Consider the following 27,637-nt stretch of genomic DNA (forward strand, 5'->3'; position numbering starts at 1 on the left):
CATTCCTATGGATACAGCAGTCATGGATTCACAGTTGTCTGCATTCCACAATGGGTTTAAAATATGCCATATGTTTCTGCAGCAGAACAGCCCATCTGAGAAAAGCCATACAGCAGAATACACTCCATCAGCAGAATCCAATCCAAGAGGCTAATCCAGGAGCGAGAGATGATTAAGAAGTAGGCTCTGAACTGGTGTTTTTAGAAGTACTCACTGGAGATCAATCGCCTATGAGAATGAGCCCATACTTTCAGCATGGACATCCTCAACAGTTGGCATAAACAACTCTCTTCCATCTCTACTGATGTACACCCTTGGAGTTTGCATTGTTCTCCAGAATTTTCAAAGCCGTTCTTTGGATAGATTTGATATTAAAGCTTGTGTGAAAATTGTCTATAACTATAGTCTATGCCTTCCAGAACAGGAGGAAATCAGTGAAACGAATTTGCCATTAATCTGCTTTTATGTGCTGTAATTAGAAAGATTGTGATAGCTCAAGTAGCTTTGTAACCCAGTAGAAAGCACAGCAGTGACAGCAAAGCAGCAACATCCTAGGCTGCTTAAATGAGGATTTGCTCAAATACAACAGACAGAGAAAAAAAGGAAAGGAGCAGCTTACCTTCAAAAGGCTGCAGAGTAGACAGGGATCTTCAGTGAGATACCCTTGCTTCCACTGCCAACCCTTAAATGAGGTCTGGGAAGAGGTGGATCCTGGCTCCAACCCTTCTGGTCACTCAGTGCATTGCATACACCTGAGCTCCCCTGGGTTGCCCTGCCTTCCCACCATGTGCTCAATCACTGGTTCAAGCCCTGACTTAGCATTTCTGCTAAAAGCTTCAAAAATAAAACTAAGAAAAAAATCCTTGAGTATTTAAGAAAGTGTAGTCACAGTGGGGAAGAGAACAGGAAAGAACAAATCTATTTTTCAGTAACAGAATGTTTACAATACAGAGAAGTTTTCTACACCTACCCCCTAAAGAAGGAGCATCTATTAAATTTTTTGTCGTTACTTCACTTTGCTTTGTTTTAAGTGAGAGACTACTTAACTACAGATTTTGCAAAGACAATTTATACCTTATGCAGAAATGCCTACTTCTACAGCACTTTTTCCCAGTACATGAATTTCAAACATGTTCTATTAAACACTTCAGAAAGTTGCACAAGACAAAAATGAGTCATGCAAGGTGAAATTTAATCCTCAGATGTCTTTTCTATTGCAACAGAAATGTATGTAGCATATTTTAAAACCCTTATGGAGAGTACATTTGAGTTGAAGTCAGTGACCAACAACCGAATTAAAAACAAACAAAAACTTTTGTCTTTAGACAGCACTGCTGCAAGAATAGAAAGAAAAACATTTTTTTTAGCACATTTAACAGCACTGATTGCAACAATGAAGAAAAATCAAGATTCTACAACAAAAATGAGCAAATATGCCTAATGATCCATTCTAAATTCATTTCCAATGTCAACTGAGATGTGCTCATCTTATGCAGCACCTTGTTTAAATCTTGGCACCCATGACAAAGGAAAGGAAGAATGAACTTAAGCTGGGGATACAAAGAAATCCTAAGAGCACCATGGATTCCAGCATGGTCAGAAGAGAAAAGTTTCAATTAGTTTTGTGACTGTAAATCTCCATGCCTATAACAACAGGGGTTTGGGTAGGATGAGTTTTGTTCAATATTTCTATGCCTGTATGTGCATATTCAAACATAACAATAGAAGAAATCTGTATTTCAATTTAAAACCAACTGCTCTTCGTGTGCTGGGATAGATTCTAGAACGATGAATTAATCCAGCAGGCAGCAGTGCAGAACACAAGACAAAATAACACAAAAACTGCAGAAAATAAAAATATCCTGGACACTGAAAAGTTTTTTATAATGACAACTTTTGACACATAGTGAGAATTATGAAAAAATATAGTAGAAACAACAGTACATGTTTCCAAATAATACTTGAGTTGCAAGAGTGAAGGACTGACCTGTTAGAATGGCAATGAAAGATTAGGAGGAAGAAGCCCAACTTCCTCCTCTGCATAAAACCATTATGCATGAATCCTCATGACCTGGCAACAACTTAAGGGACAAAGCTCAAAGTATCAAAATGTACCTTCCATGAAGGAAAAAATTATCACTCGCTTGATGACAATGCTTATTATATTAAGTAGCAGGCACCTCTTCACTTAAAAAGGAATTACAAATTGAAGTGACGGATATAAGAAGCAAGCTTCAGAAAGTCTAGCAAATATAAACAGTGAGATAGTAACAATGAACAACCGAGAGAGGCAAGGGGCAATGCAGGCTATTTGAAAGACTAGCAGAGTTGTGAAAGTTTGGAGATTAGAGAGAATTGAAGGAAAAGGATATAACTGGAAAAGAAGCCAATGAAACCCACCAGGTTTGAACACTGGGGGAAGTTTCTTAACACCAACATTGCTCTGAGTCATACTTAGTGCTCACGGTGGCACTCTGTTTGTGCTGAAGCAGACTGTGGAAATAACCTCCCCAGAGAATCTAGGAATCTCAACAGCACACAGGACGGTATCCAGATTGAATAAAACAGTGTTTTATGTATAGCAGAAGCAATGTCTTATGGATGAGAAGAGGCTTAGATGACCAGCAATGTGTACTGTGATTGCGTCCATTAAAGACAAATTGCAACAAAGATATTTACAGCTAGTGTAATATACATTTTTTTTTCCTTTTAATTAAGTATAAACATGGTCTTAATTGGTTTTAAGGGGGCTGTTCTTTCAGACAGTTTTATCACATTTCTCAATGAGAAATCAACACAAAGAAATTTAGCAGAAGCAAACTAGAGCACAAACATATGCTATAAGCATGAAGGATGCCCCAGGAGCAGTGGATTTTATCCTGTTCAGTCCACAGCAAAAAAGTGGGTCCTTTCTGCTGAAACAAGATTGCTAAAAGCTTGGCAAAATATGAAACCATGTAGAATACTTCTTTTTTCTTTTCACAGAGAAAAAGTTTTCAGTTCAATGGGAAATAGGAGCACTTATTTCTGCCTGAAATTTTCATGTGTTTTTCTGTGGTATTTGCATTTTTCTTCAGTTTACATGCAGAGAACAATATAAACACTGTACAGGAATCATTCTAAGAGTTATGTACCAACTCCTGCAGACAATTAAAGCAGAAAAGCTTTCCATATTTACTTTTCTGCCTGATCTTGTTGTTGACAACTGAACGTTTTAATAGCACTCAATAGTCATTGCAAATTCTGGGAAAAGAAGGTTGCTAAGATTCCCTCTCATACTAAAGGTGGAATTTTCCACTTTGTATAAATACTATTTTTGTCAAATTTGTATAGAGTCCTGCTACTGCTGTACATGAAATGGAAAGTTCCACAAAGAAATGGAACTGGGAACTTTTGTTCATGGGACATTTATTTTCATACCAAGAACAAACAAGCACCACAGTCATGAGCAGGACTTCTTATCTGAGCAGTAAATAAAAAAATCACAAGTTTATTCCCAAGCATAAGTTCTGTCTCATTTCAAATTTTAATTTTCCACAAAGCACTTCTAAGTTCATGATAACACACCATGACAGCTGCTAGTTGTCATAGCCCTGACATCCACCATAACGATCTGCTTCCATACAAAATGTTGAGAGCTACATCAGTGAAAGCAGAGAGAGCTTTCATTTAGGAACATTAGGATTTGTGTTAGTTGCAACGAAGGGAGATACCCGTCCAAGAATTTATATTTTTTCCAGGGTGACTAACAACTTTCAGCCATTACCTCTGGATATGTCAAAGCATTTTGATTAAAACCCCATCACTACAAAATAGAACTAGACAGAATGTCAAGAGTTCATCCAATCTACATACATAAAATGAAACCTTCTAATAATTTGTAAGAATTCTACCTTAAATCTATGGCATCAGTCAAGCTGTACACCGCTATAAAAAGCACTCAGGACACAGGGAAAATAATTAAAGTTAAAAGCCAGCAGGAGAAGAGAGTCTGCTAGGGACACCACAGGATTTAGTGCATTTTCTTTGCATGTGTGTAGCTCAAAAATAAAAGAACAAACACACACAAAAAAAAAAAAAAAAAAAAATCAGATGTTTGAAAGATCATGGTGAGCTATAAAGAGGCATCCATTATAAACAACAAAAATCCATAATGCATCTCTACTTTAAAAGAAGGGTCGGCCAGACTAGGTAGGCTTGCTATTTACTCTGCAAATATTACATAGGGGCAAGTATCAATACCTTGCTTACAGCCTGGAACTTCAATTACATGTAAGAAAACAGAGGAAAATAGTAAGATTGGTTATATTTACTAACTATACAGATTAATTGATGGAGTTACAAATACTGTTTTGGCATTTCAATAGCAACTAGATAATGAGAGATCTGCTCTAAATCTGGTGAAAGCAATACAGATGTGTGGTCTGTCTTTCACTGAAAGTCTGGTAACCCACTTCTCGAAGTTTTGCTCACACTGATAAAGTTAGTGACAAAAGTATAAACACATATTTGACTTGCAAAGAAAAAGAAGGTCCATTGGTGACACATCATAGGAAAATGAATCATTTGCTACCTTCAATTTCAGAAGACAACTGGATTTAGGAAAAAGAACAGCTTTGTTTACAGGCTGAGCAAATTTTTTCGGGAATCAGATTTAACACAGAACATGTCAGAAGGGAAATGCTCCCTGGAAGAGTTAAACAAAGAGGATAGGACTGCAATGGGATGTAAAATGTCACTGTGAGACCAAGCACAGCACTGAGCCTGAAGTGATAGTGATTTAAAGCCAGTGCTGCTCGGCTTGGGGCCAGCCTGCAGCCAGAGGCCCTCAGTTGCTCCAGGCACACGCACGACAGATGTGCAGGCATTCTTGGCACTAATACATATCTACTTGTCTTGTTCGGGAAGCAAAACAGGTAAAGAGAAGCTGCTACTACTTTGGTTATTATCTCTCTGCAAATGGAGCCTGCCAATCTCAAGTGCAGTTGTTTTCCCATCTCTCATGGAAATAAAAGTAATTTTATTAAGCGTCCTGGCAAAAATAGTCTCATACTTCCATCAGCTCATCTCAGTTAATCACATCAAAAGTAGGGGAGCAGGTTTGCCTACATTCATTTCAATCTCATTTGGATTCCCCCCCATTCTGTCTCCTCTCTCTTACTGCTCTCAGACAGCTGAACACACCTGCCAGAGGAACGAGTAGGTGGCAGCTCTTTACCATGATGTCCAACCCCCATAGGCTGAAAGTAAAAGTGACAGAAATCTTGTCACTTCCGAATTTCCTTGCAGTGCCCTTCAGCTGACAGTCATGGACTACGTGGCTTAGAGTTACACTTTAATTAGAGTTTTAAGAAAGTCTAACATGACTGCTAACTTTAAAATACTGGTTATTTCATTTGAGTTACATACATGTTTCAGGTTTACCACAGACTTTCAAAACCAAAAGCTGCTCAGAAAGATTTTGCAACTGAGACAAGTGAAAACAAATAAGGAAACTGAGCTTGTTGAGCAGAAGATGAGACATTGACAGCCCTGAATTTTTTCTTTTATGAGCATTCCATCTCAACATACCACAAAACAGCAATAACAACAACAAAATCCCCCACACAACAGGAAAGAAAACAAGCAAGAAACATACTTTCCCTCATGAGGCAAGAAGAGGATGAAAGCTGGATGTGCTTCATACTGCAAACATGCAAAGTTATTTGAATAAAATGAATTTTAAAATATATTAATGTTGTCTATACTAAGAAGGGAAAGAAAGATGTAACTGCAGTCATGAGCAATTGAGGACCACATCAATACCTGCCCAGTTCTCTGCAGTCTAAAACAGATGGTATTTCACAGTGTCACTGACTGAAGCTGTTCTGTTTATCCATGTGCAGAAGGGCTTGTTGATGCCATCAAGTCAGGCTCCAAGAAACACCTGGGTGCAGTCTCCACCTTCCACCTTTCCCGTAGAGCAGAAAAGCCTGCTTTGATAACAGACAGCTCAAACAATCAGCTCAAACCCTACATTCAAGAACTGAGGTGACACCTTCACAAAATGCAGAGTGCTAACATGATACACTAACCCGGAGAAAGCAGCATTCAAATTCAGATAATTTAACACTCCAGAAGGTATTTTGTTACATGCTATATCGACAGCATTCATATACATTAAAGGGCAGAATTTTCACAGTACAACCTACCACCAATATTTCAAAGAGACTTGTCAAGTGCTGGACACAAACTATGTAAAAGGACATGGTTTCCTTTTCACTAATTCGTCTGTCACAACATTTGTTTAAGAACAGGTTTGCTCATTCAGTACCTCTCAACTACATGGAAATTAATTTCAGTTCTCTCAGCTCTAACATCAAGTACCTTTCTTACAATCATTCCCTTCTGAGCTGGTTTCCAGCACTAGTTGCAGTTCTTACGGTTCTTTCTCCAGAAATGATTTTCTCTTCTAGGTATCAGTAAAATACCCAAGGTTCTGGAATCACAGGGTTAAGATCAAAAACTGATAATCATTTCTCCTTTCCCCATTTTATTTGAAAGAAAAGCATTGCCTTTTTTCTATATGCTTCATTTTTCAGATCAGCACCGAAGCCAGACGAGAACAATAACCTTTAACTTCTACCTTCTTTAGGAGCCTTATTCTCTATTCCAGCAGCAAACTGAGCAGAAACCTTGAGATCTCATCTTGAGATGACACACATTGTGTATACAATGAGCACACAACTCATGCCATTACAGAAGGTAAACCACAGTTCCCTGTTGAACTTTGAAACAATACCTTACGCATAATGTATAAAATCTGCAAGTTGCATCAACCTTACTTTCTGATACACTTTAAAATGCTTTAAAATGTCATATGCAATACTTCTGCCATAGCTGGCATATCTATTACTGCTGCATGTGACCCCACATTGGCATCCATTTTGTTGCTATCAACAGTCACTTGAGCATTACAGATTTTTTGGATGACAACATCACCTACTGCTTTGTTGTTACTTTTAAAGTTGCCATGGAGACAAAAGAACAACTGAATAGCAATGTTAAAGCTTAAGAAACATTTATTCTTTAGGAATAAGATTCTACTCGCCAACATGGAGTCTCAGGGTTTGATGGAAGCTACAATAAACAGTAAATTTTCAATCAAAGCCTTGCTTAAAATAAAAAGAGATAAGACAAAAAAAGAGTTGTGTTTCTTCCTACCTACCCCAATCCTACTGTCAACAAACCGATGTAGAGGAGATTACCTCCTTGCTGTAGCACAGGGCATCAGCACAGGGGAACTTGCCTCCTGCCTAGTATCCTCAAGAGTAGGATAGTCGCTGTACAGAGCTTACCTTACTTTCTCTCCAGTTTCCTCTGTGCTGCAAGTAATCTCAAAATGAGAAGGAACAAGGAAATTCCATATTTCATCTTCCTCACAAACTCAAGTAAATTACTGTTCCATCAAGAGAGACACAACACAAGCTACAGAAAAAACACAAATCAAGGATCCTCTTTGAATTAATTCTCCTAGTCACACAGTCCTGTTTTTCGTCTAGCACATCCCTTCCTACACAGAGCACGTCTAGAAGCTCAGACAAACAGCTGAGTCCTGCTGCTCTCTGCCCATAATCCCTAAACGCACATAACTGTACAACTGATGTGAACTGTGCATGCCCAGCCGTTGGATACTTGGCTCCTTTCAGTTTCCTGTCCTAGACATACAATTCCTCCCACTCCCTGCAGCTCCTGAGCAGACTGAGTACAAGGGATCAAAATGAGCATCACCTGAAGCCTCTTTGACCTAAAATCTTGTTGCTAGTTAGTCTGAGAATCTTTTGTAGATCTTATAAGCAGAAGAATATTGCTGCTTTCGAACAGCATATCAGCGGCAATCAGTAGCCAACACATGCAGCTGTCACTGACAGCTGAATGAATATTTTCCTATACAAGAACTTTCCCTCCCACCGCCTGACAGCCAGTACTTGGCAATGTGTCCCCTTTCCTGACACCCCAAAGGCAGCAGAAACACAAACCCTGCTCCCTGGGACTGCAGCCTGATCTTTTCCCAACAAGAGGAGCAGCACCCCTGGCTCCTCGATCTTCTGCCTCATGAAATCTGAGGACTGACTTGCCCCTTCCCATGACTGCAAAGATAGCAGTCAGGAGGAACTTTTTTAGAAAGAGAGTAGGTGGTAGGAGATAATGAGGAGAAAGACCAGGAAAAAGATATTTCTCTTTCTTCACCAGATATCCTCTCTGAACTACACCTGTATACCCTTTCCTGTAATGTGCTGTCTCTGTCCTCCATGCCTTGTTCCCCACAGCCCTGACACCCACTCCTTGCTCCCCCAACTTTCAGAGCCTTCTGCAAACCTGCAGCTTTCATCAGCCCTGCCCCTATGCCAGGACGTATGCTGTTGACACCAGGAAGAACAACTTCGAACTGGGAATTATCATCCTTTATTTGCATTGGACAAAATCTGCTTTCGTTAAGAAGCCTTAAGTTGACTTTGGAGCTCAGAGAATTTAATGTTAATATATGAAAGAACATGTATGCTCTGACAGCAGAGGCTTGTTTCTCTAGCTTGGGAGTTAACAGCTGAAAAACCAAATTAGAAACATTGATCCTAGTTTTACAAATTCTCTGATCTACAGCAAAGATGTTCAATGTGGAAATAAAATTCTGAAATACCATTGCTTTTTAGTTCTTTAGAGCTAATACTTTTCTATTACTTGAGGGAGAAGAGAAAAGACAATGGGGAAATAAACTGTTATTACAGTTGTTTCACTTCATCTCAGACACCTGTCTGCAATCCTAAGATCTAAAGGACACAATGCAAATGATCACAACTACAAAGAAAAATGAAAACATAAGCGTGACTTCATCAAAAAGATGGTGAGACTGAACTTTCCACATGCTGCTGGCCCACTCTCAGGAGTTCCACTTGATTTTGCCTAAGCAGGTCCTGTTCCAGTTAGAGACTGCACAGCTCACACAAGTCATCTTGGCAGATACTGGGCAAGAAAGGAACAACCTTCATAACAATTTGTTTAGAGACATCACCAACCCAAAACCAGTATGTGGTATCCCTTTTGGGAGAGAACCCAGGGGGGTTTGCAGAGGACCAGGACTTGGGCATCACCTCCCAACACTGCAGCAGCTGCTAAATCCCAAGGAGCCAAAGCCAACGTGCTGGCTTAAGGCTCCAGGCAGAAAAATAAGAGTCCAGCGCATTGCTCCTGACAAGTTGCCAAGCCCAGTTCCACATTTCTTAGGTTAGTGACACACATAGAGGAAAAATTCACCAACAAAATTATGTAGTTTCTGGTCCTTGTACGCCTTAATCCAAGCCTGAATGGAAGGGAAAGTAGTTCACTCATTATGAAATAAGGTAACATTTAAAAGTGAGAAAAGAAAAAAAAGGTGACTTTCTCAGACAAAATGTGAGTTTTGCTTTCACATCAGGAACAACAACTAAATTTGAAAAAAAAAAAAAAAAAAAAACAGAAAATTAATGCTCTGAGATAAGTTATAGACAGCTGTCTTTGAGTGGAAAAGTTTGTCTAAGATTTCAGCTCCTGTACTTCTTTATTAAATATATTTAAAAAGAAGGCCAATAACTGGGCTAACTTGGGTAGTGGGAGAAGGGTACTCAGACTACTCAAGTACAGAAAAAGAAAAGCATTTATGACAACACAAGTGGAGTTCAAAAGTAGAAAGTATCAGAAAGGATCCAAATAAGTCAAGAAAATGAAGAACAATGCAGAAAATGGCAAACACACACACAGATAGTTGAGAAATCTCCATCAATAAAGACAAAAAGGACAGACCTCACCTGTATCTTGCTGAGTTAGTACTTTCTCACTGTGCCTTGCTCAGTGAAATGAATTTCTCCATGATGTGAGGGTACATGGACCTGGGAAGCCTTTCCCCTGTGTGGTCTGGCAGCAAGGAGCCATAGTGCTGCTCAGAGCTATGGGTTTGTGCAGAGCTTGGTACACTGTTAGAGCATCCATGCAATGGCCTTGCAACACCACACATTAAGAAACCCTACTGCCTTCCACTAAGTCCATTTCTCATCCTTCTATTTCTCATGGTGGTGATCAGTATTCCAGATGCAATTTATTAGGACTCTGTGTATTTTCTCAGAGGTTAGCATCAAGCAATGGATTAATGTTCCTGGTTTCTTAGGGTATGACAGTATCAAGAGGGCTTTTAAAATTCTTACGAAACGTCTTAAAATTCTCCCTGGATTTGTATGTGTAATTGGCAGTATTATATAATTTTTAAGTACTGGATGACTCACAATTGCATATACAATACTGACTTTATAATAACTTTTTTATGCTTCTTAATATTTCTTGCACTTTCATTGCTCTAAGGGCTTAGGATTTCAATCCCCGATGTTTGGATTTAAAAGTAGGAATTCCTCTCTTTCATGTAGAAGTCTTTCCTTTGTTTAATTTCAAAAAGCAAAGACAGTGCTAAGATCATTTTTGTTAGAGTTGCATAACTACCTCTCAAAGCACTCCTCAAATAGCTGTAACAGAAGGATTTTCCAAATCTTACAACTAGCCCTTCAACGAAGAGGCAAAATAAATCCCTATGCTTACAGACTCAGCATGTTAAATGTGGATGAACAATTTCTATGTAGACCAAGTATTAGAAAGTTTTTTGTTTGTTTGTGCTGGTTTTTTTTTGTTTGTTTGTTTGTCTGTTTTTTAATGTAATTAGCAAACTCTTCCATTCCCCAAAACCTGACTGCTTCTTTTAACTTAAAGAACTACTTAGACCTTGTAACATGCCTCTGAAATATTAGGGCTATTACTACGCTATAGTGATTTTGAAGAAGCAAGTCTTCATTTTTAATTGAATTCTGGGATATGAAAAAAACCCAAACCTGCTAGAATGTTATTTTTGTTTGCTTGCTCGTTTCACTGTTATTAAGTTGTAATAGGATTGTTATCTCATACCATGTATCAATGTTCAAACTTGAACAAGAATTCAAAAAGTAAAATGACACTGTTATTAGTGTCCCACCAGCAGACAGCTAAAAGAGGAAGCTGACACCCCTTTACAGCTGCTCCAAGCAAGCATTTGGCTTAAAGAACTCGTGTAATCTAAGAAGTATTCAAAGCACCATGTATGCACAGAATATACCACTAGAAGTAATTGCAAGGTTACTGTATACAAAAATCATGAATAACCAAGTGACAGAACACCATGTGTCATGTTTATGAGCCCAGCAACTAGGGCAGGAACAATCACCTAAATCAATCACAGGGAAAGCAGCATTCAAGAGTTATTTATGAGTTTCCTAGATATTCTAAAATGTCTGAAATCTCAGACAACTTTGAAATTCAAAATTTTATTTATATTAGTGTGACCTCTAATCACAACAACGGAGCACTGTTTCTACTGCTATTTCTAGGATTGATTTAGAAGAAAATTAGCGTATGTAGTATAGTATACTTGCAGCACAAACGTTTGAAAAGGAAATTCTGTAAGCAGAGAATGTTCCTTAGTTTGTTACTCTGGGGCATAATTATGAGTGATGAGATGGAAGAAAGAAATGAATGGTATTCCTAAGGATGAATATTGGGAAAACCAGCAAGACAACCTGACCAGTAAAGAAAAAGGAGAAAAATAGGAAAGGCAAGCTTAGTGCTTCCACAAAAAGATCAGATAATAATGAAGAGCCTGTTTTCAACTGTTTTGAGACCAGTTTCATTTGTGGTTCAGTATTATGTCTAGTATTAAGCTATCAAATGTATTTTTAATGTGATAGTTACCATAATTTTAAAATGTAAAGAGCACAGAGCCATGAAGTGGCCTTGTAGTCTTTACAATTGCTGAATTTAAAGTATATCATTTTCTATAGATTGCATTCAATGAAATCTGATCAATTTCTTTCTACAGCTAGAGTTGTACTTAATCAGAAACCACTCATCACTCCCAGTGGCCTTCTTGGCACTCAAGCTACAGAAACAAACGGAAAGCGACCCCCTTATAATTTTTTTTTTTTTTTAACTTTACATTTAAATCAGATCAAAATCATATCTTGTGGATTTCTGAGCCTACTTCTATTCTCACAAATGCTCATGTCCATGAGATTTTCATTAGTGTCACAGGATTTCCTCCAGTGAAACAAACAAAATAGCAAAAATTTGAATGCACCACTCAGAAGATCATTCCAGATGAAGCCAATGCCCCACACCAGACTGTTCTGCAGTATAGGCTCCTGATGCACCATAGGGAAGCTGATTAGTCTTATGTTTTTAAGCACGTCAGAAATGCAATACATAACTTCAGACACCAACTCTTCATTCCACTGTAGTGAGTGGCAAAATTTCCCAACAAAACCAGAATTAAAAGCTAACAGTTTAATGGTAATGAATTATGTTGGATAAACATCTTGTAGAACTCAGTGGCTTAACTTCATAGCCTGTCACACAGTTTAAACTGGTAAAAAGAGAGGGACAATGCGCTCTTCATCTCCAAATATTTTCTGTATCTTTTACTGTTTGAACAGCTACTCTGTCAGTGACATCAAAGTCCCGCAGGCACAGAAATTACTTTTTTTCACTAAACCATAAGATTGAATATCTAGCCTTATTCTTCCATCTTTCTAAAAGCTTTGAACACTTTGAATTAGTCTCCTTTTATGTCTGTAGCGTCCTTAGTTTCTTATAGCCTTAAGCATGCCTGAAGTCAAGTCTCTCTTCGCACCTTCAGTGGTATCCCTACTCCACTCTTGACTTTATCCTGTGGTTTTTTTTTTTCTTTTTTTCCCAGCAGACCCACTGCTCCCATAATGTTCTCCCTACAGGTCATAACCATGACATCCTTGCCTTTCCTCAGCTTCAGGCAGCACAGTTTAAAAAAAAAATAAACTTGTTTGCAAAGAGACGATTCTCTCAAAATATATATTTATATAGTAGATTTTCTTGTTAGCCCCTGCTACTGATTCACTCCTACCCACAGATTGATAGCTAAGTTGTAAAGTACATATCTCTAACAAATCTCCTATTTATAAATAAACACTTTTTTCCCTTTAGTCCTAAAATTCTGGGATTACCTGAGAAAAAACAGTCTAGCACTTGGATTAAAGTAAATGACGCTTCTTTCTTTTGCAAGAACCTGGGAAGGGAGATGACAATAATATGAAAAACTTTATCTCTGGACATTTTCTTTCATGACAAATTCATGAATTATTATGAGGTTGTTATTGTTTGTTTTATTTCTTTTGGACTCACAGCCTTCTTTTTGTAAGTGATTAAATCTTTATAGTTCCTACATTAATGTCTTATAGCTAAATTAACATTTGTCCATTAAATGGGACAAATTAATCTTTGCTGTCAGCCCCAGTTTTTCTATGATTTACTCATACGTTAGGTACTTTGGCTCTGCATCAGGACATAACTCACGTAGACTGTCGGGCTGCTTTGCTAGTAACTGTCATGTCAGGAGGTTGGCGGTAGCCTTTCAAAGAACTTTTCAGAGCTATTTTTAGACCTATTACTGACATCTCTACCTAAGTTTCAGCTGTGCCACCACGACATGATGACAAACAATAACATATGGTAACTCAAGTCACTAAAGAACAGCTGTTGATATCAACAAACTGCTAGTCTTTTATACAATATTCATGACATTTGGAAATGGCCACAATCTTACCATGTATGATTTAGAACAACGTAATTATAATACCTGTTGAATATTAGTGTAGAATTCCATGTAAGCAGCCAATCTGATTACGATGACAAGTATGAACTGGAATTTGGTCAGTAAGAAAAGCAGAGTAGAAAAAAATAGCTTAAAAAATAAACCTGTACTGTTACTGTACTGACAGAGTCCATTTTGTTGTTGTTGTTGTTCATTCTTAACAGGAAGATATAGAGGCTCCGTACTTAATAGTAGATCACTACCCATCCGGGTCTTTATTGTGGAGGCCTTATAGTGGCTTTCCAGTACCTAAAGGGAGTTTACAAGAGAGCTGGAGAGGGATTCTTCCAGGGAGCACAGTAACAGGATAAGGGGGTAATGGCTTTAAATTAAAAGAGGGGGGATTTAGATTAGACTTTAGGAAGAAATTTTTCACTCAGAGGGTAGCGAGGCCCTAGCATAGGCTGCCGAGAGAAGCTGTGGGTACCCCATCCCTGGAGGCATTCAAGGCCCAGTTGGATGGGTCCTGATCTGGTGGTTGGCAGCCCTCCCTATGCCAGGGAGTCAGAACTAGATCATCTTTAAGATCCCTTCCAACTCATTCTATGATCCTACGATTTCTAAGGTCCAGATCCATAAATATTACTGATGAGCAACATTTGATATCAGTAGTAGTCTACTTGGAATCTACTAACATGTAATATTGTTTATTGTATTAGCCAAGGTAGCCAAGCCTTGCAGGAATATCTTCTACCTATTGGAAATGAGAAAAATTCTCTATTTTCATTACATTTCACATCCCAATCAAAAAAATGTATTAGCTCAATGCAAAAATAAGTACATCTCACTGAGCTTTTCCAGACTGCCAGTCCCTTGAATAAGCAACAGCAGTTACAGTCTTGGTCTCTTCCAATGTCATCGAAGCAAAGAGGCTAAAGTGCAGTATTCATAAAACAGTGACTTAAACCAGCAAGAAGCAAAGGTCTTTTGATACACTTCAGCAAGAACAACTTACCTAAAAACACTGTATGACTGTCCCTAAGTGGTCAGGAACAATGTATACATAATTTAAACCTTCAGAGTCTAAAATATTTGTAATTCGATTTTAGCAAAAATATGTTATATACAAAGATTTATTGTATTTCTTTTTTATTATTTACAACAATGAATAAATTCCAATGCATTCTAAAATGAGTGATACTATAGAAGTTGTTTTTATTTATTTATTTTTTGGTGGGGAGAGGAGCAGGGCATGTTACTTTGGCATATCGTCTAGCCTTTTCTCAATTAACATACTCTATAAGCTTAGGTCAGACACTATCTAAGTTGGTAAGGAATATTGTGGTTTTGTGTAATATTAAAATGTACAACCATATGCTTTCATGGGCAAGAACAAGAAATACAGGTAATGAGGAGCAAAATATAATGAGATGAGCTGAGGCATTCTTTTATGTAGAGCAAGTGCCTTGACATTTAACAATACGTGTATTGTTGTAGAATCATAAAGAGTTCAAAAAGAAATCTTATTTCTCCATTCTGAAAGATCTCTTTCTTCAAGTTCCCAATAAGATTTAGAAAGAACAATCTGATTTTTTTAGCTATTGCCTTCAGTTTAGAATAAGACACCACAAGGAGAGGAAAAAAATAAAAAATACTTAGCAAATAATTTAACTAAATATGAAAATTCCAATACACTTTCTCTTTTTTTCTAGTACCACACAAGTGCATCCATAGAAATGTGATGCTAGACAAGAAAGCAATACCAAACAGAGCTCTACACAGATATGAAGACCTGAATTGAATAATTGGCAGTTTTTGAAAATAACAAAAAGTACCCCATAAATGCTGGTGAGATGCATCATATCTTATAGATAACTGCATTTGTTACTGTTACATCAATTACTGCCTCTTCAAGTGAAGGAATCTGCTTTATCAGGGAACATCGGACACTGAATTGGATCTGTGCACAGAGAGTAGCATTGCCCTTTGAAAAGTGCAAGTCTGAGCTTCATTTCTCATCTGTAATAACCATTACTAAAACCACCTAATACAACAGATTTCAATTGTAAAGACTAGAAAATTAAATTGGGTTTCATAGTATAAGCCAAACTTCACTCACTGGCTTGTATTATTACAGTAGGCAACACATTCAGAGTAACTAGGGGGTCAGAGGGTAATTTTTATCATAAGATCACATTTTTCGTTAGTCTACAGTCAGTCCATTAGTTTTAATTCTCTTCAGAATTAAACAGTTGTTCAGAAAACAACTATTATAAACACACAAATGTAGAGGGCATGTATGAAGAAAAACTGGTAGACATCACCAAGTTAAGATTACCTGATAATGTCCATTGTGAAGGATTCTTAAAACTTTTGGGAGGACTTTTCATATTTCTGCTGACAATCAAGATTTGGAAGAATCTGCTCAGACTGTCCACTTGATCTTTAATATACTGCCACAACTTCTCTCTTTCACTCATTTTTCACATATAGCACAAGGCCGCTGGCAGTCATACCTACCTACCTACAGAATTTAGAGTACAACATTTTTCAGTCTTCACAATAAGGATGTTGGAAAAAAGAGGAACCAAGACAGGTTCAGCTTCCTCATAAAAGCTCCTGGATTCAGTAACTTTCCAATTCAAGAGGAAATTTTCAGCTGATTTTGTCAGGTAATATTATTTGTCCTGTACCTCAGACTATAATATAAAAACAATATACCAATTCCTGTTGCTTCTTGTTCCTTTCTGGCTGCTCTGAGATCAGCTGTTTTCCTGCTTCCTCTTGCCCACCTGCCAGCACTAAGGCAGAACGTGCCCTCAAAGGCAGCCAGCACCAACAGAAATAAACATCACAACAAAGGATTATAGGGAGCTTTAAGTGTATCACATAGAAAGAAAATAACTATGCCAAGGAAAGCCATTCCAGGACCAGATTTTTCCTTGACTAATCTACAGAGTCTCACAAAAGTGCTAATGAAAGATCTGATGAAAATCTCAGGAATTAAAACAGAAGGAATCTGTTCCAAATATACTTCCAAACAACCCCTTGTTTTAGTTGCACAACTTCAAATCTCAGCAAACAAGGTTCTGCAGAATTCAATCCAAACTCATCCCTAACCATAACCATCTTTAACTAAAAAGAAAGTTGTTGTTCTCATGGATCCTACCTTTTTACCAGTTAAACCAAGTTTCGTAGGAGAGAGGACTGCTTGTCTTTGTGTCCACTACTGCATTGATTGTAGTGTAAATATCAGGCTTCCTGCTTGTGGAGAAACTACTGCAAAGCGTCTTTCAGTTCTGTTTGCACATTTCAAACCTCTGCATGGTTCAGAACAGGGAAGTTTATGTAACGTTCCAGAGAAACTGCAGTACATCATGGCTCATTTTAATTCAGGTATGAATACATGACACAGATGAATTCACAAAACGCTCCTTTCATCTGAAATTTAAGCAGTAACCCTTTTTTCCCTAAAGATTTAAGCTGCTTTAAGTGATGAAATCATTATATTTTCCTGTTTCTTTAAAGCAGTACTGGATAGAAACAGCTTAGGATGAATCCAGAATTTATTCAAAAAAGAGTACACCATCAGCTATAAGGATATTTGAATAAGTCAATCCAAAAGATCTCAGTGTTCTCTACAACTACAGAACGCAATGATTTTAAAGTCTGCTGGAAGCACTTTAGCATTACAGCACATAAAAACAACTTTTCCCCAAAGGCTAAATTTTCAAGTACTGAACAGAACTAAGTATCTGCTTGTAAAAATCAATTCATACATCTGGGATATTCACCTATCTAAATACAAACTTATGATGTTTTGTATGCAAATGTTATGTCCACGCTGCCCACCATCAGTGCCCACACTGAACAACTTCCCCAGTGGTAACGCTGGTTTTATCACACAGAGAGAGCTATTTAAATTACTTGTGGGAGGGAAAATGATAGTGGAGTATCTCTGTACTTCTGGATTGCACTCGCTATCCAGGCATCCATCAGATGCTCAGAGTTCTGTTCAGATGCCCTTTTCTGCTTCTTGCCCCCACGGCTCTGAGCCCCATGCCTGTTTCGCAGGAAGCTGGGTCAGAGCATCTCTGCTACCAGCAAGGATTAGAAGTATTCTCTCATCTGGCAACATTCATCTTGCTCAATCCTTGCCAAAATTCAGATTATTTACAGTACAGGTGTTTCCAAGTACAGGAGTTTTCCACGCTGTATTTGAAGCCTGAAGCACCTGCAAATATGCAACTAAATTTGCTGAAATCCATACAATATAACTGGACTAAGCTAAATACTACACCAGTCATAAACCCTTAAAAATATTTCCAGAGGACATTTGTTTGTCTTTAGAATGTTAAAACAAGGTGATAACCAAAAATGGTGGTAAATGGATGGTGTATTTTTTTGGTACAGAAAGAAATAAACTATGTTCTTTTAAAAACAACGAAAGCTGATGAAATTGAATTTGTCACAGCCGAAGGACAGTCAGACACAGAGCAGTGGCTGTTTTATAACATTCAATTCACAGCAAATGAGCATTTTGTCAGTATTTATTTTGACATCTGAAAAAAATACCGATGACATTCCTCCAGACAAGGTTGCCTGTACAAAATAGAAGTGTTTTCTACAAGCTAATCTCCTAACTACAAGCAGGACTTTGAGAAAGAGCATTTATCTGCTTTTGACCTTAATAAGACATCCTGAGAAGAACTTTCTGAAAGCACCATGCACATTTTTAACATCACTGCTAAGCAGTACAGTGAAACCTGTGATGCATTAACATTTCATAAGCTCAACAATTGCTCTTTCAAGTACATAAGAATGCGTTCCCTATTTTCAAATGTTATTACTATATAATAGTTTCAACAACCACAAATAACACAGCATCCATCAACAGGATTTAGCAGCATAATGCTTAAAGGAAATTAAAGACATTCAAAAATCAAGCATTACATTTTTTAGAGTCAACTATCAGCATGTTCACAAGGAAGAAACAAACTCATTTCAATATTTAAGAAATACATTCTTTCATTGGGCTTACTAACAAGAATTTTCATTTATAGCTTTCCTTCAGAAAATGTCATGATTACCATCTGAACAGGGTAAAAAAAAGAGAGAAAGTTCAAATGCTGATTTTGGCATTTGTAACTTTTTGATGAAGTTTACCTAAAGATAAGAAAAAAAAAAAAGTATCTAGGAAAATAGACCACAGGTACTCACAAGCTAGTATTTCCTAATTCAGCTGCTCAGCTCCTAAACTACAGAAAACAATTACATCTTTCACTAATGCACTGCTATTAAAAACAAATCAGCAAAACATTACATGTGTTTCCCCTTCCGTACGGCTGGAGCAAGCATACAGTGTTCTGTTATGCAGCTAGGTGAGAGACAGATTTCAACCTCCGCATGGAATTACTTACCCAGGAGCATGTTTCGCATCTACAGTTAGTTCTGCAGAATAGAAAGCTCTGCACAATAGATCTAGCAAAGGGAATGTTCCTGCAAACTCCTATTTGACTCTGTTCGAGTTCTGAGTAGGGCTCAAATCAGAGTTGCTCAGAAACGCGCCTTGCCCCATAAAGCTACTGGAATATTTTACTTCACTCTCATTGGTGAATGACACCTCTTCAGACTACACCAAAGTGAAGCAGAGGCATTGCCTGCTGGTGCCACCTTAATGTGAGGTAACAAAACCACAGGGAAAAAAAAAAAAAAAAAGCAAGTAGTCCCCACAATGAAGTTTTCAAGTGAGGTATATTTGTACAGCTGTCCTGAAATTGGTTTTAGCTCATTGCCTATCTTTGAGCAAGGCAAAAACTCTCTACAGAACTCCTGTATTACACGGGGTTGTGTTCCATGCAACTAAGTATATAAATGGTAGGCTACTTTCAGGTTCTACAGAAGTGAACGACTAATATTTCTTTCCACTGTGTCTGGTTACATTACCTGAATTTGCCTCATTAGATATAAAATACTTCCTTTAAAGAAATACCAGCAGCGAGCAGGTTTGGGACTTTTTAAAATCTGGAATGGAATACCTCAAAAATCACCTCCAATGCTAATTTGAACATGAAATATAAGTGTTTAGTTTGCTACAGCTACCACAGTAAGTACTTACTGTGCACTGACACCCATGACAGACTGGTTCCCCACAGTCACAATCAGCTTCTGCTGTGAAGAGAAGTTTCTTCTCACTGCAAAAGCCAAAGACTTTTGAGTCATCTGAAATCTGAGACCCGAATCATAAATTCCTAATGGAAAGAGGTGTCCCTGTTCTGGATCTCCTCACCTCGAGATGTGCCAGTACACTCAGTACAACTGAGGTTTGTGTAGAACTTCTGACGCCTCAAAAGAATTTTACCAAGACCATCGCAGTAAACATGCTTGATAAAAAGAATCTTATCAAAACAAACACACGCCTCACCAAGAAACCCAAGAGCATTAGGAAAAGATCTTTACTCTGACTGCACAAATTTATATCACATAATGTCTGACAACTCCTCATGGAAAAATGGAGAACAATGAAACAAGATCTATGTGCAACTCTTCTACCTCCATGCTTTACCTTAGATGCAGGGAGAGGGAAGATTTCTTGATTTCCTCATTTGGTTTTAGAAAAATTGAGGGACAGAAGAAGAAGAATAGGATTTTTAAAAGCATACCACCACTTGGAAGAAATTTCCTCAAATCTAGAAATACTGAAGAAAAGCTTTCCAAACAGATTAATTTGGATACAGTCCATAAAACATTCCAGTGACAATGACCTTCTATTGGTCGCTCAAAGTAGCACACATGAAACCAGCCTAAACTTCTTAGTATATTCCACATTCTCCCACTCCCTATCCTCTCTTCTAAAAAGGACATTACTTCGATTATAACCTGCCAACATGACTTGGCAGGAACTACTCAATTTTGTTACCTGAATTATTTGGTACCCTTATTAAGAGTCCTTTCCTATTTTTTATTTTTATTTTTTAACCAAGAGGAGGGGCATTACTAGCAGAAATGATCACAGAAAAACAGTGGAAAAAATGAATCAGTTCTGACATAAAAAAGACAAATAAAAATGAAACCCAATTAAAAATAAACCCCTTCTGATTTTTAAGCAAAACTTGTGATCTTGGAAGATGTGACTCATTCTCATTGCGCACTTGGGATTGGCAGCACCAAACCTCTATGAAATTTTATGTGGATTTTATATAGACTCAGATGACTTAGCAAGATGACCAGTACTTCCAAGTAAATACTACGTTTCTCTCATGCTGACAGTAATACTACTACTTGTGTTTTCTGTGAGATCTGGAGGCTTTGGGGAAAAAGAAAAAAGAAAAATTTACACTTTAAACCACAGAAGTGTCTCATGTGTTCCATAAGCACACAGTATATCTGTGCATTACAGTAAGACAAAATGGCAAGGGCTACATGGCCCCAAACCAGCAGACGTGCTTCCTCCACTCCCTCCGCTTGTTCAATGTCTGTAATGTCTCTCTCTTGGCAATGCTTGATAGTTTCTTGTGAACACTATTACAATCCACTAGTATTCCCAGCTTTGACCACGTAGTTGTTTAGTGCACTGTAGCTTTGTTTCCATCAACAGCAAACAACAGCTTGCCCCATAGAAGACCAGTCTTTAGCTGCAGATGACGTTCTCGTGACTCACTAACCACAGTTTTAGGATTTTAGTCTGCTTTTCAGCTCACATTAACCAAGAAATTTCCAGAACACAGATGATCAGAGTTTTAACTCCAAGCCTTCTTTTCGTTTAAAAAAAAAAAAATGTTAACACCCTTTTACTCCTAGTAAGCCCACCATCCCAAGACTGTGGAGGTCCCTGGATTATTTTCATGCCTGAGCCCCTTCAGTAGTATGCAATCAGTGTTAGTCCAGCCACAGCTCCCCCATATCCCCAGCATGCCAGTCTCACGGGCTGAGGACATGCAAAGTGCTAACATAAGCCCAGCAGAGAGGATGAGGTGATGAGGAAGGGCAGAGAACCGTCCTTCCAAGTAGAAGCTTGGAGCAGTCAGGCCACTGTTGCATTATAGATGGTGCTAAAGAGCTAAAGAATCAGCAAAGGCTAGAAAAGGTGCTGAAAGAAAAAGAGAGTAACAGGGGAATGCAGAGAAGATAAGCTAGGGGAAAAAAAGGACATCAAAAACCACAGCATATTATGTGAGAAAAGAATGGAATGAAAGGCAGGTAAAATGTTATAGGTTAGTGAAAGGCAGAGGGGCAGAGCTGAAAGTACAGCAAAACCATTAGGGACAAATGAAATATAAAAGGGAAAGAACAAAGGTAAATGAAATACAATGAAAATGAACACATTTTTCCCCATCTAGCTATCAGGTGATGACCTTCCAGAAGATAACGTGGTACAACATTCACTGCAACCTGGTACCTGCTACCACAAACCTCGTTAAGGTAAAGGGGGTTGGCAAGAGCACGCACACTGAGACTGCTGAAAAGCCAGCAGACAAGGAGCCTCTGAAGTGCTGAGGGTGAGTACACTCAGGCCTTGCTCACAAGCAGCTCCCATAAGCCAAAGATGAGGAGATGACAGACAGCTCATCTGATAAACTCCTCCAGTGTCATTTTTTTACTGAAGCTAATATTTCCACATGTATTCTATGTTTTCCTGGCATCACTTTCATGTCACTGCTGAAGAAATGAGAGTTTTAGCATTTGCAATAAATTCTCTAGTATAGCTCACTAATAAGTTTTAATAACTTATTAGTATCTTAGAATTCATCAATACCTATACAGAACTGGTATTAGACTCCCATTCTTCCTACCTCTCAATTCTCAGATTGCTTTGATGCAGAGAAGTCTCCCTAACAGGCAACAGCATAACAGGCTTCTATTCTGACTGATGCTTAGGGATTCCAAGAATTGCCCTGTCAGGATGCAACAGAAGAAAAACGAACAGTATATACAAGCATCCTTTATTTTCACATCAAGCAGTGAGCTACGCAGCCTTCCAGATGTTCAAAGTTTAGTGCTTATGACTTCCACAGAAATTAACATCAAACTGTGGTAATGGCATACTACAGTCCAACCCATAAGAGGCTTCTCTGTGTGACCACGTTTGGATCCTTTAGGCTTAGTTCTTTCCTTTTGTGCATGAATAACTCTTTAGGCTTGTTACACTTGTTCTCAAGGTTGTATCTTCAGTACATACAGAAGTGTCGCAGCAGATTTTCACAAAAGAGAAAAATGGTCTATAGTTACTATATGTATTATTAACTGAAGACAAAATTCAGTAGTTTTGACTATCCTACTATTGTACTACTCATCATGATTCTTAATCCTCATCTCTGTCTATCAAAACAAATTTTTACATATGTTGTACAGAAGTGTTACTGTTAATATCTCAACTAAAATGAATATAATTAATATCTCAGTGAATGCATGATGAATTGATAGATGGAATACTGCAACACACACTAATGAAGTACATGCACTCTCCAGAGAAGCTGACTTAAAGCAGAGGCTAGTATATGAAAAAAAACCTGTTTTCAATGAAAAATCCCTCTAATATTTTGTCTCTAATAATACAGGATTCACACCAATAATCCAAATTCTGCTAAGTCTAAGAAGTACCAAATCACCCATGATTTGTTTTGAAAACTCAAGGCAGAACTGAAGGTCAAGGCAAGGTAGTGTCAGTAGGCAACACTGCAGCCTTGTCCCACAAACTGGGCTTTCTGCTGGCTGCGCTTGAGCAGCATTTTAATCCAATGTATTTTATGCAATGCCTAAGAGTCATATTGGTTTAAATGAGAAAAACAGAAGTCAGAAGAGTGGTATAATGGCGTTATCCTACCATAGGACACATAGGAACAGGTGGGAGACACTGTCAGATGAGAATCTGACCTGAAAGTTCATTATTATAAGGTTCAGAAGAGAGCAGATGTTTTGGGATCACTCCAGTAAGTAATTACTTCACTGCAGTCAGAAAATGAAAATGACAAATTTACTTTCTGCTTTGGATCTTTTGTAATCAAACACTGGACAACAAAAACTTTCTCATGTAATACATCAGATCAGATAACCCCTCCTTTTTGCAATGATCACCGATTCTGATAGATGCATCACCTTCTAGTTCTCCCAATTTGTTTGCATTAGATTTCTGTAATCTTCAGAGAAAGTTTACAACATAAGAAATTATGTCTGAAAACAGTTTTAAATCATGTGTTTATCTACTCCAGCTTTTGCTTCCAAAATTCAGATATACACTCATCTTAATGCTAATGATAAAGAGTTCATTAATAATGTTAATAAAGGAGAATCACAGAGCCTAACTAGCTGCAAGCTAACCTAAAAAGTTCTATGAAACATCCCTTGATGATTTTTATGTATTACAATAATGCTGAGGTGTTAAGTGACATTAAGCTCTGCAGTACTGAGTGCTGCATGCACAAGCTAAGAAAGAATTCCTGACCTAAGAGATTACAATATAAGCATGCAGAACCAAAAAGGATACAGATGACAAGTAGATCTAGATTCTTATGCATTGAATTAAAGCATCCGTGACTTTGTCCAAAAATGCCTGTGATATCTTCTGCTATACAATAGCAAATCATCTCTACTAAGCACATTCTTTTCCGTTGCTTTAAAAAAAAAATAAAAGAGACCTATTCAGACATATTTATTAGGGCTGGAAAATAGTTATCCCATCACAACATATAAACATCAGTGACATTGCTCCTGAAACACAGTCAGCATTTTTATAAAGTGATGACAACATTAAAGGAAAAAAAAAAAGACAACAAATCAAAAGAAAAACAAATGAAACAAAAGGTGTAACAGTGCTATGCCATTGACAAAGCGCTTTGCCACTGAGGAACAAGTGCCCTCTTGATTGTGGTGCAATTCAGGGTGGGAAATGGCACTTGGGAAAAAAAAAAAAGCATGAATGCTTTCAGAGAAAAAGAAAAGAGAGCAGTGGACATGGATTTGGGCTAAAAGAACTTCCAACAATGCTACAGGGGGAAGCTCACAGTGGTATGTGATGATACCACTAAGAGACCTTATCCTTATCTTGCATACTGGAGGTTTTCGACTGCTATTGTGAATGCATTGGAAAGGAACTCTGTAAGTACTTTGAGAGCCATTGCCTTTTTGACACCAGAAAACTGAAAATACTGTAAGGGTTCTGGGAGAGGAGCTGATAAAAAGAGATACATAAATAAAATAAATAAGAATTGATCAGAATGCTTCTCTCTATTGTTAAGGGATTACAAACTTCAGTTAACCAATCACCAAAGGTGTCAGAGAAGGTTGTACTCAAGAATGTCAGACTGATGATAAAAAATAAGGACATTTGTACTGACACAAAAAAGGAAGTTTAGGACAGTTATTTTGAGCATTTACATTGAAAATACATTCAAATCCTGTGAATGACTGTAAGAGGCTTCAGAATTAAAAAAAAAGAGAAAGAGAAACATGCATACGGTTTGCAAGGACTAATATGCTAAAAAGTCAGGAAGTACAAAGGCAGTTTTAGTGAGAGAATCAAGCCAAAAGAATGAACAATACATCTGGGTATATTATAATAAAGACGGATAGTTTAAACCCTATTAGTCCCACTTTAATGACTATTTCCAGCTGATGCACGGATTTGTTTCATATAAATTTTTGAAAAGATAAGTCATATTGATTAATTTAAAGTTCATATTTTTGGCCAGAAGGTTTTTGTTGGTTTTTTTTTTTTTTTTAATGTGATAAAGTAAACAATAACATAGAGCCTCGCTCAAATCTGTGCTAGTCATGACCCACAGTTGCCTTCTGATGTTTGAGTGCTGTGGTATAAGAATAACAACATCCTGACACAAGAAGAAAAGAAATGGAACTGTGCAAAGAACTACCATGCCTGATTCACAGGTACACTCATTATAGGGAAATTATCAGCAAACTTATGAGACATTAACGTCAGTTTCTGCTCAACTTCCTTTTTTCTCCAAATGGACGTCTTCATTTAATGGCAGGGCACAACAGGAAATTTCCACAGATGAAAACACTTCTGATATAATACAGTGTGAAAAGGCTGAACGGTCTCATCATAATTTGGGCTTTTCGGTATGGTTCAACTACGACACAGTGCAACTCAGCACTTGTGTTAAGTTCTTATTGTAAAACAGATGCAGAGAAACGCCTCCTACTTCCAGCAGCTGAGTTGCTTTACTGGCACAAGCTGAGAAACACAATTTTCACCTCTCCTCTTCAAATGTGAAGGGAAATGTCTGTTCTGTGACTGCGTATTGGATCTGGTCTTCTCCCACACAGCCTCTTCAAATTAGAAAGGCACATTCCCCAGAGCTCCTTCCCTTCAGTCCTTTCTCTTTATTTGCTACTTTCTCAGTTTTCCTTCTCTTGGCCTTTCCATTAATCATTTTCTCTGGGCAGGTACAATACTGGCCTCTTTGTTCATTCTTGTACACAGAATCCTGTTACTCATTCACAATGTTTTTTCTGTGTTTGCACCATGTCTCACACTAGAACCCTGAAGTATTTCTGCAGAGCAAGAACACCCACTGCAGGGCTAGCTGGAGTGAATGCACACTGCTGCATCAGCACAGCCACTCTGCAGATCACAGAATGGGAGAAAGCTGCAAGGAAGAGTCATCAGGACAGCAGAATCCACACTGGGGTATTTTGGAAGTGGAGAATATGCCCGATAAGCAGATCCAGAGCTCTGCACTGCAGGGGAGATTCTTTCTGCACTAATGCCTGGACATTAGGAAAGGGTCTGTTATAAAGAATTCCTCTGAAACAGGCAGATGCATACCACTCTACAAGGAGACCAGTCTCCTCCTGAGCACGGTGACAAATAATAGCTCCTTTTTATTTCAGCTTTAGGTGCGAAAGCCAATTAAGCTGCATAACTGAAACAAGACACAGAGTTAATTTCTCTTGGCAGCCAATCTTCTCTTTCTGCAAAGCCATCAAATTATGCACGGGCTTTGCAGAGATGGCATCTGTACCAATGCATCGGAACAAGAAGCAGATTTGTACCTGTTAAAATCCATCCCAAAAGGTTTGCATGTTCACAGATGCGCACCGTTGTTTGGAAGTTTGCGAGATTCCATAAGTATTTATATCTTCTACGAATACAAGCATATGCTCCTAAAGCTGTGTATGAACAAGTGTAGGATGTACAGAAGGTTGGCTGAAAATTTCCAGGCTGTATTTCCAGGATGGGAGCAGAAAAAATCCTGCCTCCCTTCTACTTCCAGGAACAGCACCACAGCCCTGGGCTCACAGGTAGACATCTGTCCCTACACTTTTGATGGAAAAACCCATTCCATGCTCGGTAGCATTCAAAGCCAACGCTTCTAAAACATCACATGGTTTTTGTGTAAGGTATGGTGCTACCAGCCCAAAACTGCAGGGACATCTTAGAGTGATAACTTCATTCTGAAATACTATCTCTGAATCACATCATGTTTCTTGCCTAGAAGGTTATTCTCAGTATATAGATGACAACCTCTCTTTCCAGTCTGGATAAAGCACTAATCTCACAGTGTTAACCTCTAAGCTTCTTATCGATACCTTAGCTACCTTTTACCACGTGCTTTTAGCTATGATATTTCTACCAGTGAGTCAGAGACATACCAGTTTTATCCCTCTGGGACAACCTGCTCACATAGAGTCCTCTTCCTTTACCAGAAGTATTCACTCAGCTAATCTGAGCTCTGAAGAGACATTTAAAGTACTGGCAGCAGTAAGTAAGGTCATTCCAGACGCCTGTTATAAATTTAAGCAACCTAATTAGCCATCAGAGTTCGCCCCATCAGAATGGCATACGCTTTCAGTGATTTTCTTAACAGAAATTTGTATGTACTTCAACAGATTAGCACTGCAGTCTGCCACCTCATTGGCACAGACCCAACACATTGCAATGCATGACAGGACAGATTTATGCCCATAAAAACATAACTGAGCTTTTAATTGTTATACAGAAAGCACATAAGTACCACTTTTTTT

General features: G+C 38.1%; 1 protein-coding gene across 6 annotated transcripts in view; it reads right to left on the reverse strand.

Annotated features, from left to right (window-relative positions):
- The window catches only part of ZNF385B (zinc finger protein 385B), a 153,363-nt gene that overhangs the window by 63,827 nt on the left and 61,899 nt on the right, over positions 1-27,637 (reverse strand). Inside the window, exon 2 of one of the 6 annotated variants that reach the window (XM_090144109.1) lies at positions 19,770-19,845. The exons of 4 other annotated variants lie outside the window; for them this stretch is intronic. The gene's annotated coding sequence lies outside the window, so the exon portion shown is untranslated. Of the gene's footprint in view, positions 1-619; positions 673-19,769; positions 19,846-27,637 lie in introns of those variants that run through there. One more of the 6 variants, XM_090144110.1, reaches the window with a different exon arrangement.

The sequence above is a fragment of the Phasianus colchicus genome, chromosome 7 (genome assembly GCF_987193195.1).
Source record: "Phasianus colchicus chromosome 7, bPhaCol1.hap1.1, whole genome shotgun sequence".
NCBI lineage: Eukaryota > Metazoa > Chordata > Aves > Galliformes > Phasianidae > Phasianus > Phasianus colchicus.